Source organism: Oncorhynchus kisutch, linkage group LG17, assembly GCF_002021735.2.
Source record: "Oncorhynchus kisutch isolate 150728-3 linkage group LG17, Okis_V2, whole genome shotgun sequence".
Classification (NCBI taxonomy): Eukaryota; Metazoa; Chordata; class Actinopteri; order Salmoniformes; family Salmonidae; genus Oncorhynchus; species Oncorhynchus kisutch.
In genome coordinates, this window is record NC_034190.2 from 57,089,172 (window position 1) to 57,102,562 (window position 13,391).

Below are 13,391 nucleotides of genomic sequence, written 5' to 3' on the forward strand. Positions count from 1 at the left end.
TATGTGGGTCTCACCTCCTCTCCAGCATCTGCTGCAGCATGTCCTGGCCCTCCTACGCGGCAGGCACCACGGCCACCGCTTGGTCGTCACACACTTTGCGCAGCTCGCTGGACGGATACGGCTTCATGGACTGGCAGCGCCACCGTTGTTCCCCTGCATATGTGTTCTATGCATATCCCAACTCTCCCCGAGACACCCTCGGGCAGTGAGGTCATGGCCAGGGTCAGCCATTATCAACAGCGACCCTGGAACAATTAGGGTTAAGTGCCTTGCTCGTGGACACGTCAACATATTTTTCACCTTGTCGGCTCGGGGATTTAAACTAGCGACCTTTCAGTTACTGGCCCAATGCTCTAACCACTAAGCTCCCATGTACACACACACACACACTTTCCTGTTGATTTAGTGTAAAGGTTCTTACAGCAAGAGACCATGAACAACTCACTGTCTGTGCATCCCTGTTTCCTACATTCCCTTGATCTAACCACTGCCCTGACATAGAAATAGAATGTTTGTTGTTGTCTATCCAATCGTGTCAAATCAGTAAATCCCATGTGATTTACACAGCCCTTTAAAGTCAACAACACGTCTCACCGTGCTTTACAGTAACAACACTACAAGAAGGAAAGGAACAATAACCTACAAATAGGGCCAAATTAACAGGCTTATACAGTGCCTTCAGAAAGTATTCATACCCCTTGACTTATTCCACATTTTCTTGTGTTACAGTCTGAACTCAAAATGTATCAAATATATTTTTCTCACCCATCTACACACAATACCCCATGACAGAGTGAAAATATGTTTTTAGAAATGTTTGCAAATGTATTGAAAATAAAATACAGAAATATCTTATTTTCTGCGGCAGGGACTGGGAGACAGGTAAGGATAGAGGGAACAATGAATGAAGGCAAATACAGGCATACGAGAACCTGTTTCAGAGTGCAAACAATCTTAGACTGGGGCGAAGATTTACAGTCCAACAGGACAATGACCCCAAACATACAGCCAAAGCAACGCTGGAATGTGAAAGTCCTTGAGTGGCCCAGCCAAAGTCCAGACTTGAATCCCATCAAGAATCTGTGGAAAGACTTGAAGATGGCTGTTCACCGCCCTTCCCCATCTGATTTAACAGAGCTTGAGAAAATCTGCAAGGAAAAATGGGAGAAAATCCCCAATTCCAGATGTGCAAAGCTGATACAGACATACCAAAGATGACTCAAAGCTGTAATCGCCGCCAAAGGTGCTTCTACAAAGTATTGACTCAGGGTGTGAATACTTATGTAAATTACATGTCTGTATTTCATTTTCAATATATTTGCAAACATAAAAAAATAAAAAAACTATCACTTTGTCAAAATGGGGTATTGTGTATGTAGATGGGTGAGAGAAAAAACATCTAATCCATGGTGAATTCAGGCTGTAATACAACAAATGTGGAATAAGTCAAGAGGTATGAATACTGTACTGTAGATGGCACCAGCCCATGCATTATACAGTATAACAGAGCTCTGACTCCCCCTGGTGGCAGCTTGTGGTATGGCTAGGGCACCTTCAGCAGGGGGGGTTCATTAGTTGCAGATAGTAGCAAAAACGGGACCAATGGAAAACGTTTTGCAACGAAAACTAGTTTATTTTGGACAAATTCAGGTAGTTCCCCCCCACCATTTGCTTCCATTTGGTTCAGTAAACGGTTTCCATTGCAATGAGTTTTGCAAAAGGCCAAACATTTTGCTACGGTCTGCGACTATGATTACACCCCAGGACAAAACTTAGTGAAAGGTTCAGATAGAAACAAGTTATGTGGAACAAACATACCTCTAACATCTGGAATAAGAATACATGTCGGCTCTATTCATGACATTTCTATCTGCACGTGGCCCTGGCTCCTTACCTTGAAGCGAATGTTGTTGCTGTTGAGGATGTTGCCCTTCATGAACTTGTGCTCGTCGTCCCTGTTCTCGGTAACCACGGGGAAAGCGTGGTAGACGGTGGTGCACAGGATGCTCACCAGGGACCGGATGCGCGTGTAGGGGTACACGTACGTCGGGTTGGGTTCCATGATGTCACTGGCTGTCAGTCTGGGAGACAAATGAGAGACACATACGTGCCCGTGTTAGGGTCCAAATTCATTCATTGAAAAAAAGGTCATCTATTTTCAAGGTCTTCAAGAAACTGAAAAGCAGAAGCTATTCATATCAAGTGTTTATTTAGAAAACATTTTTTTATCCCTTCCTGAATTGAGTGACTTGAATTGGAATTGAACACAGCAGCAGATTACACAGTTGGCTAAAGTTGTAAAAGGGACACACAGCATACTGTATGTGTATACTGAAGAAAAACGTGTTAGCTTGAAGTTCATTTGGATACAAGTGTCTGTTTAATGACTACTGATCTTTTCTATCATAAATGTAGTATTTGTTTCTTACTTGTCCATCTCCATTTCCCACTCCAGCATTGGCACTCTTCTCAGATGAATGTGGACGTCATAGATGCCCTTATTGCAGAAATCCCCTGTCCACCTGAGCACACACACACCATCCTGTAAGCACCAACACTGACACAAGTGCACTAAATTGTGAATGTAAGTTCAAATCAATGAAGTGTACTTTACCATGAGCGTTGTCATAATGGGCAAGCTGTAGGTGATCTCATTGGTTGATTCGATGAGAATGACAGTCAAGCTGATGGTCATCCAGACCACACCTTCCAGGAAGGCAGCTGCTCCAAGTAGAGCAAAGGTCCCGGAGTAGATGTCTATCCCCAGGTTGCTGTGGCAACAGAACAGCCAAAGGAGCCAATCAGGAAGAGCAGTGTCAGGAAGTGAGCATAAAAGCATGCAGAAGACTCTCAGGCTTACTTCTAGCAGTGTTGACTCAAATTGCATTATCTTCTTGTTCCTAGAAACACAAAACTAATCCTTGAACCAATAACTATAAAGATAACTTTTTTGGAATAAGCAGCCAGTTAAGATAACTCTCTCCCACAGACATCCTAGTGTGACACATAGCAGTCATTACCCTCGGTTGAGCATAACTGAAAATACTCAAGTCTGACAAAGCCGAGGAAGAAGTAGAAGTGGGCTGAAGAGAGAGAAACTCATAGAGCGGGAGAGAGAGAGGCGCTGAGAGAACATGTCCGGTCAGCAGATTCCCTCTCAGAGGATGTCATCTCTAAAAAGTTGCATTTCTAAGCATTTTTCACTTTCCAAGAGATAGAAACTCCATGAGAAGAGCCAAAACTATACTTTATAAATACTGGCACTGGGAAAGTAGGTGAGAGATTTCCAAACCAACAGATTTCAAATCATATAAACAAGAGCAGTATATAGCTACATGTCTATACATGTATATGACTCTGATATACACCATGACCATTCATGGACCTTTTGCTATGAGACGGTTGGCCTTCCGTATTTGAGTACAGATTATCTGAACGCTGGGTTTACATTTCGAGAACATTTGATTGTGAGAACGTTGGCCTAACATTTCTAGAACATTATCAGAACGTTGTCCTTACATATTGAGGAGGTTGGCCACCAGGTGTCCGAAAGCACCACCACAGAGCAGTGAGGACACAAAGAGGCCACTGGGCAACCGACACGCCATACGTCCAGCACGCTAAGAGGAAGCACAGCACAAAGAACACTGTCAGCGTCACGGGGCTGAAAGTACCTACAGAGGCAGACAGGAAACACAGTAAATGACACGTCACATGACAAGGAGGCTCAATACAGCAGGGGCTGCACAACTCCAGCCGAGTCCTCAGGGGCCTCAGTCCTGCTGATGTTCTACCTCGTAAAACAACCACAGCAGTAACAGAAAGTGCCAGGGAGAAGAAGAAAAAAGCTAGCAGAACTGCAGAGTTGTTCACTCCTGAGGATAAATATATAGCAGGCCACAGAGGTGTTCATTATGTTCAGTATAATGATTGACTAAAGTATAGCCCTCACACTGAAACAAGCACATTTATATGTTTCAGTGTGTATATGTATAGGGAGAGAGACCAGGGGCCGGGGTGCGAATTACCCGGGAGCTCCCCTGAATGAGACATTAGCTCCCCTTAATGCAACAAAAGTCAAACTTTGGGGTGGTCTCTAAATAACGCTAATGAAACCATTCTCCTATGTGTTTACGATCCAGGGATAAATATGTTTTACAGTGGTAAATATGAAAATAAAAGCTTTCAAATTAAACGAACACCCCCACTTCTCTGTCATGGTTTAAATTATTTATTTCTACTTGGCTGCACAAACTGTCTCCCTGTCCATGACTGGTACTGTATAATTCTATAGCTGGCTCGACAGTGGCGCTGTCCACTCAGTATTGCTGAATTTCAGCCTCAGCTGAGCTCCTTTAAAAACGCATCGATTTTCCTTTGCACTTCCTCATTTGCGCCATTTGTTTGCCATGTGTCCTTGATAAAATAGCCTTTATTCCAATGCATTAGATTTATCCGTTGACTTATAATTGTTTGCTTTTGTCAGTCGGCTGTTTAGAGCGCTCATTGCTTTTGTATTACTGGTATTCGTGTTCTCCGTGCCGTCCGTGGCAAGAAGAAGTAGATCATCGAATATTTTCTTTCCTGGCTCAGCTGATCATGGCCTACAATAACACTAGACAACTAGCCTTCAGCTCGACACCAATGTGCATCCAATCCATTCAACAAGTATATGTTAATGACAGTAGTTGACTTTCGGGTTAGAAGCATTCGATTTTGCAATGGCATAGTCCTACATTATTTTGTATATGTGTACCCTTGACAACAGTTTTCATTGCGAAGCACAATTAACTATTGGGTAGGCATAGTTACACTTACAGTGCACTTTCCGAGACCTCCAAGATCCAGGATTCACACAGGGTTTAAGTTCAATGTTCTAATTCAATTGTTAAATGCTTAATAATGACAAATAACACGGTCATAAATGTCATCACTGTAAGGAAAGGTAGAGTTTTACGTCACATATGTGAAGATTCCAAGCATTCAACTCATGAACTAGGGTGTACACATGTTTTGATTCATCTCATGTAGGTCTATTAAATTGAATGTAGGTTACCTGTTCTGCGTGTGCTCATGTGTGTAAAATTGCCTCGGCTAAGAGGGTAGGCTACTGGCACTGTAGGTCTGGTGGTGGGTAAACGCAGGTTGACCACCTTTTTCTGAAAAATGCATGTTACTTTTTTCACCGCGACCAGCAATCAGAGTTTACCCACCTAGTGTTTTTTACTACTACATCACTGGCTACTGGTAGGCCTATTTGAAGTTCATGGTAATTCACATTGTAGCCTAGTCTAGTAAATTGACCATGAGTGTGTTAGGGTGACCATCCCTGTTTCAGCCCCATTTCAGGTGTCCTGACTTTTCAGGGTACAAAAAAGGTCAATTTGTCAACAAGACGCATCAATTAATGGAGGCCTAACCAATGGAGGCCTAATCAATGGAGGCATTAGGCCCACTTTTAAAAAAAAATCGACATTCTCCAACGTTATGGACGCCACGAATATCCCCACCGTCGTCACCATGGCGACCAGCAGGCTCTCCAGGACCCTAGAGAGAGTAGAGGAAGAATAAGAGATGAAAGATAAATGACGACCTTTTTGAGATGAATGCCGTTCCACTCAGACGAATGCCGTTCCATTCAGACGAATGCCGTTCCACTCAGACGAATGCCTTTCCACTCAGATGGGAATGTTGATTGATTGAAATGTTAAAAAATTTTAAAAAAAATATTTCAGCCTGCGTGTTGTGAATGCATTTGGTGTGGGGGGCCAGAATCAATTTGCGCACGATGTTGCGCATCCGGTTCGGGCATGGTGTTAGAGTAGCTCTCATGCTAGAAAAAGTTGGAGACCCCTGATCTACACTGACTGAAGAGGACTTAACAAGTGACATCAATAAGGGATCATAGCTTTCCCCGTGTCAGTCTACGGCATGGAAAGAGCAGGTGTTCCTAATGTGTTGTGCACTCGGGTGTATAAGGATGTATTGCAAAAGGAAATAGTAAAATGGTAGTGTCCTGGGAGAAATAATATAATGGTAGTGTATTGGGAAAGATATGTTAGTCTGTGGACATGGAATTAAGATTGGAGTGATTAGTTGATTGGACGATACACTTTAAGTCCAGTGTGATTAGGATTCTTTTTTTATATACATAATGGTAACTGCAAAATTGAAGGAAACACCAACATAAGGTGTCTTAATAGGGCGTTGGGCCACCACGAGCCAGAACAGCTTCAATGCACCTCGTCATAGATTCTACAAGCGTCTGGAACTCCATTGGAGGGATGCCATTCTTCCAGGAGACATCCCATAATTTGTTGTTTTAATGATGGTGGTGGAAAACGCTGGTTCATGCCCTGTGGATGGGGGTATTGTCCACCTCTGGGGGCAAAGCCATGGTAGCCAAAATAACCTGAACAAAAATATAAACGCAAAATGTAAAGTGCTGGTCCCATGTTTCATGAGCTGAAATAACAGATCCCACAAATGTGTTTACATCCCTGTTCGTGAGCATTTCTTCTTTGCCAAGATAATCCATTCAACAGGTGTGGCATATCAAGAAGCTGATTAAACAGCATGATCATTACACAGGTGCACCTTGTGCTGGGGACAAAAGGCAACTCTAAAATGTGCGGTTGTCACTCAACACAATGCCACAGATGTCTCAAATTTTGAGGGAGCGGGCAATTGGCATGCTGACGGCAGGAATGTCCGCCAGAGCTGTAAATTAATATTTATTTCTCTACCATAAGCCGCTCCAACATTGTTTTAGAGAATTTGGCGTTGTGTGGGCAAGTGGTTTGTAATGTCAACATTGTGAACAGAGTGCCCCATGGTGGCGGTGGGGTTATGGTATGGGCAGGCATAAGCTACGGACAACTAACACAATAGCGATACTGTGACGAGATCCTGGAAGCCCATTGTCATGCCATTCATCCGCCTCCATCACCTCATGTTTTCAGCATGATCATGCATTGCTCCATGTCGCAAGGATCTGTGTACAATTCCTGGAACCTGAATATGTCCCAGTTCTTCCATGACCAACATACTTACCAGACATGGCGTCACCCATTGAGCATGTTTGGGATGCTCTGGATTGACGTGTACAACAGCATGTTCCTGTTCCCGACAATATCCAGCAACTTTTCCCAGCCATTGAAAAGGAGTGGGACAACATTCCACAGGCCACAATAAACAGCCTGACTGATCAATTCTATGTGAAGGAGATGTGTCGCGCTGCATGAGGAAAATTGTGTTTACACCTGATGATGACTGGTTTCCTGATCCACTCGCCTACTTTTATTTTTTAAAGGTATCTGTGATCAACAGATGCATAGCTGTATTCCCAGGCATGTGAAATCAATAAAGTAGGGCCTAATTCATTTTTCCATTGACTGATTTCCTTATATGAACTGGAACTCAGTAAAATCATTGAAAATGTTGCATTTATGTTTTTGTTTAGTATAATAGACAAAATGATGGCCTGCCCAGCAATTTTTAAAAAGAAACCTAAGCAAATGATGGGATGCACCTGTGTGGAAGCACCTACTTTCGATATACATTGTATCCCTCATTTCCAATAGTGTTTCCATTATTTTGACAGTTATCTGTATAGTATACAATATTTTTAATTGTAATGTTTCCCACCAAGTCTTCCAATTCGTGTGTGTGTGTGTCACACACAGTACCAGTCAAAAGTTTGGACACATCTACTCATTCAAGGGTGTTTCTTTATTTTTACTATTTTCTACATTGTAAAATAACTGTGAAGACATCAAAACTATGATATAACATATATGGAATCATGTAGTAACCAAAAAAGTGTTAAACTTATACAAATATATTTGGGATTCTTCAAAAGTAGCCACCCTTTACCTTAATGCCAAGAGCTTCACCTGGAATGTTTTTCCAACAGTCTTGAAGGAGTTCCCACATAGGCTGAGCAGTTGGTGGCTCCTTTTCCTTCACTCTGCGGTCAAACTCATCCCAAACCATCTCAATTGGGTTGAGGTCAGGTGATGGTGGAGGCCAGGTCATCAGATGCAGCACTCCATCATGCTCTTGGTCAAATAGCCCTTATACCGCCTGGAGGTGTGTTTTGGATCATTGTCCTGTTGAAAAACAAATGATAGTCCAACTAAGCGCAAACCAGATGGGATGGCGAATCGCTGCAGAATGCTGTGGTAGCCATGCTGGTTAAGAGTGCCTTGAATTCTAAATAAATCACCAACAGTGTCAACAGCAAAGCACCCCCCTACACCATCACAACACCTCCATGATTCATGATGCTCGTGTTTCTTTGCCCAAGCAAGTCTCTTCTTGTTATTGGTGTCTTTTAGTGGTTTCTTTGCAGCAATTGGACCATGAAGGCCTGATTCACGCAGTCTCCTCTGAACAGTTGTTGAGATGTGTCTGTTACTTGAACTCTATGAAGCATTTGGGGTGCAATTTCTAAGGCTGGTAACTCTAACTTATCCTCTGCAGCAGAGGTAACTCTGGGTCTTCCTTTCATAGCTTGTCTTCACTATTATTCTACAAAGTAGAAAATAGTAAAAAATAACGAAATCCTTGAATGAGGTGTCAAATTATGCATTCGGGAAGTATTCAGACCCCTTTTCTGTTACGTCTTATTCCAAAATGGATTGAGATTTTTTTTCACCATCAATATACACACAATACCCCATAATGACAAAGCAAAAACAGGTTTTTAGAAAATGTATTAAAAATAAAAAACACCTCAGTTACGTAACTATTCAGACCATTTCCTATGAGACTTCTAATTGAGCCCAGGTGTATCCTGTTTCCATTGATCATCCTTGAGATGTTTCTGCAACTTCAATGGAGTCCACCTGTGCTAAATTTGATTGGACATGATTCGGAAAGGCACAAGCCTGTTTAAGGTTACACAGTTAACAGTGCATGTCAGAGCAAAAACAAAGCCATGAGGACTAAGGAATTATCCGTAGAGTTCCGAGACAAGATTGCGTCGAGGCTCAGATTTGGGGAAGTGTACCAAAACAATTCTGCAGCATTGAAGGTCCCCAAGAACACAGTGGCCTCCATCATTCTAAAATGGAAGAAATTTGGAACCACCAAGACTCTTCCTAGAGCTGGCCGCCCAGCCAAACTGAGCAATCAGGGGAGAAGGGCCTTGGTCAGAGAGCTGACTAAGAACCCGATGGTCACTCTGACAGAGCTCCAGAGTTACTCTGGAGACAGGAGAACCTTCCAGAAGGAAAACCATCTCTGCAACACTCCACAAATCAGGTCTATAATGGTAGAGTGGCCAGACGGAAACCACTCCTCATTAAAAGGAACAAATTCTAAAAACCTGTTTTTGCTTTGTCATTATGGGGCAGGGGTATTGTGTGTAGATTGAAGGGAAAAAACTATTTAACCCATTTTAGAATACGGCTGTAACTTAACAAAATGTGGAAAAAGTGAAGGGGTCTGTATACTTTATAAATGCACTGCATATATAAATATATTACAACCATTTCTAAGATTTTACTGAGTTACAGTTCATATAAAGAAATCAGTCAACTGAAATAAATTCATTCGGCCCTAATCTATGGATTTCACATGACTGGGCAGTGGTTCAGCCAGGGGTGGGCCTGGGAGACCATAGGTCCACCCATGGCTGAACCCCTGCCCAAAACAACATTGGAGGCAGCTTATGATAGAGAAATGAACATGCAATTCTCTGTCAACAGCTCTGGTGGACATTCCTGCAGTCAGCATGTCAATTGCATGCTCCCTCATAACTTGAGACATCTGTGGCATTGTGTTGTGACACAACTGCACATTTTTGAGTGGCCTTTTATTGTCCCCAGCATAAGGTGCAACCATGTTATGATCATGCTTATTTTATCAGATTCTTGATATGCCACACTTTTCAGGTGGATTGATTATCTTGGCAAAGGAAAATTCTCACTAACAGGAATGTAAACCAATTTGTACACAACTTTAGTGAAACAAGCTTTTGGTGCAAATGGAACATTTCAGGGATCTTTAACTTCAGCCCATGAAACAATACTTTACATGTTGTGTTTATATTTTTGTTGAGTAAAGGGGATAATAAATTATGCAAGTCATTTGATAGACTCCAGTTCTGTCTGCTTGTTTCATAGCGGATCTACAAAAATACCCACATAATACTCTCACACCTCAAATATGAACAAGCAATGTCTGTGCATGTGAATGAGTGCTTGTACCTTGAACTCTCCAAAGCTGAGCAGGCCGGATAGCTGGAACGAACCCCATTTGTTGTAGTTTATCCCATAGCGAAAGAAGTTAAGGGTTAATGTAGTCGACATGGAGCAGAAGAGCTGAGGGGAGGGAGACACAGGAAGAGAGGGGTACCTCAGAGCAGCAACTGACTTACAATGACTTCAACTAACAGATAAATTGCCTGTGTGTGTATGTATGCGTGTCCATCGACCTACCACTTTTCAGGAGAGTGCCTGGTTCCAGAAAGAGGAGCCTTCCTCCAGGCTGAAGAGGGTGCCCCCTATAGGTGCCCCAAACGCAGCAGCCACCCCGGCCGCAGCCCCTACCGACACAAAGTCAGAAGTCCAAGTTGATCTTCTTGAAAGTGATGCTCTGAAACTGAGGTAGGCCGGCTCCCGCGATGGCTCCGCTGTGGATCATTGGACCCTCCTTCCCCACAAACAGACCTGAAGGATCAAACATGTAGTCAGAGGCGGAACAGACGCATTGGTACTGGATTCCTTTTAGTTTAATCCTATAATGGTTGCATCTGGAAAGTCAGGGTCGTATTCATTAGTCCACACCGAAGCAAAATGTTTTGCAACAGAAAACGAAAATGAACCGTTCTATTGGACAAGTTCAGATAGTCTGTTGCAGTCTGTTTGGTGCCTAGTGGATACGACCCAGTTCCATCTATGTTGAGGTACCTCAGACTACGGTGAAGAGGACTCTGACGGCCTTGCAAGGGAAAGTACGTAGTCGGACTATTCCGGGTATCTTTACTCCGTTCAGGTAGCTCTTAATCTCGGGGATTCCCAAGCCTGCAGCTACTGGCTAAATGACACAGGACAGGGACGTTCAGTAGGAGTTGGGACAATTCTAATATGATACCACTAGACAAGCAAATAAAATGTAAAGAACTATCCCACAGTTAGAAAAAAAACAGCAGTTTTGAAAATAAGCGTATTGTCAGAGGGATTATGAGCATGCACATTACTTCTGAAAATGAGGGTATGGTCAGTACAGGCAGACTACTGATAAGTGCACTTCAGATAAGTGCGAACTCTTTTGAAGTGCACTATAGTTTGGTCGTCCCTTTTTAATTGCTCCTGATAACTGCATGCTTTGGTTTAGCGCACGCCATCCCAACAGTCCCAAGACACTGCATTTTTCAGGAGTCGACTGCAATAGCATAACAATAGCATGAAAGGACATGTTAGGTATTTGTGTAGATCGGTCTTACCTCGATGAGGACCAACACACTGGCGATGAAGATGAAGGTCATGTTGAAGGCCAGCAGCTCGAAAAGCGACAGTGTCAGGCAGCCTTTCGCACTGCACTCCTCCACAGCTAGCAAACACTGGCTAAGGAAAAACCCTGTCTGTCACACACCTCACTGCTCTCAACTAACTAATATGTTGATTTGGGAATTATGACTACTGTCATGCATGTTCAATATCAGAAAGACATGATTAATTAGAAATATTCCATCTTCCAAAAAGAGATACATTTTCCCACCAAGTTGAATTTGACCTTAGTGAAGAGCCTTACAAAAAAGTCCACGAAAAGGCCCACCTGAAAGAAAAGAAAATAGTGTCAAGAGTTTCATGTGCATTTTCTAATGAATGCAGCCATTTGGCAGTAGCACTTGGCATCGTCCATACCTTCGTCATACATTATTTCCAGAGAATGTAGAGTGTCATTGTTTTTTGCTTACCGGTATGTAAGCTAACCAAAAATCAGCATCTCTGACTCTACATGCAGGATAGAAAATGAAGGCACTTACCAGGCCTACTGAAACTCCAATTGCAAACACCAGCATCCACCTCACAGCTTCATACTTTTGGGCTTTCTAATATGTGATAGGAGTTATCATGTCAGAATAAATGTAAATATAGACCAACTCCTCACAATTGCAATATGCAGTTTGTGGAAATTAAAATGTTTTTCAAAAATTGCAGTTAATCACTAAGTAACAACTTTGTAACTAACTTAAAACATGCATTTATCATTTAAACAATACCACAGTACAACAGTTAATTTCTTAGTATACCTTAGTGTTCATTCCCTCCAGAACTTCAACATATGGTTCATTGATGCATCTGTCATAATCCAGGATCTGAGAGAACCATTTGGAGATGAGTCAGAGTGTGTTTAATTGTATAGAGTCTCTAGTATCTTTATCTGGCGAGACAGATTTCAATATTAGTACTCTGGCAACAGATGTGGTCAAGAGCTAGCCTGGTTCCAGATCTGTTTGTGCTCTTGCCTACTCCATTGTCAAGCCAACATCTTGATGTTCATCTGCTTCTAAGGGACTTTCTCACCTCATAATCTTTCCTTGGAAGGACCTCATCCTCCTCATCTTGAGTTTCACTTACTACACATAGTGCCACATAAGTAATACCCCCAACAAAGGAGAAAGCTGTTGCAGAGGTTTCTTCCTGGGTCATCGTGCAAGGCTGTGAATAGTTTGAGGGAAATTAACAGCTAGATGTTTTAACTTTCTTTCAACATACACTTCTTCAGTGTGTTTGACAAGGGCCTCTTAAACAATGAACATCATGATCATACAATGTTTCTTGATAAATGGAATGGGTTGTGCTTGCCAAGCATCAAGCTAGTGTAGTGCCAGTGGCTAATAATCAGCCTAGTTTCTAACCACTGTCAGCTAGCTAGCTGTCATGTTGTTTAGTTTGACTCAGTACACATTTCCTCCAAAACATTTATTCAGCCGATTACTATTCCGACAGCAAAATAGCAAACATAGTCTAACTCAATATTTCTTCATTTATCTAGCTATCATACAATACAGCTAGCAAGCTAAACTTCTATTGTATAATAATATATACCATTTTTAACAGATGCGTTTATCCAAAGCGACTAAGTCATGCGTGCATAAATGTTTAGCTTATGAGAACATCACAACATAAGAGGGTTTAGCTTTCTCCAGCCATGGCGAAGAAGTCAGGACACAGGCTTAGTTTTTCTTGGAAATCTCGCACAAAATATTTTGCATTTCAACACATTATGTAAATTATCTCATACCAGTTCCTCGGGTGTGCGGGTCTCTTCATCCCTGCAGCAGCATTGACAAAATAAGCAATTCCCACAGCTCGCCATATTCGCTGTTGTCTCTTCAGCACCACACCTCCCACAATGTCATGTGATGAACAAAGACC

The 13,391-nt window shown here is 42.3% G+C and overlaps 1 pseudogene; it reads right to left on the reverse strand.

The window, feature by feature from the left end:
- Window positions 1-13,371, reverse strand: part of LOC109907002 (chloride transport protein 6-like) — a 32,615-nt pseudogene extending 19,244 nt beyond the window's left edge.
- Between the last annotated feature and the right edge of the window lie 20 nt (window positions 13,372-13,391).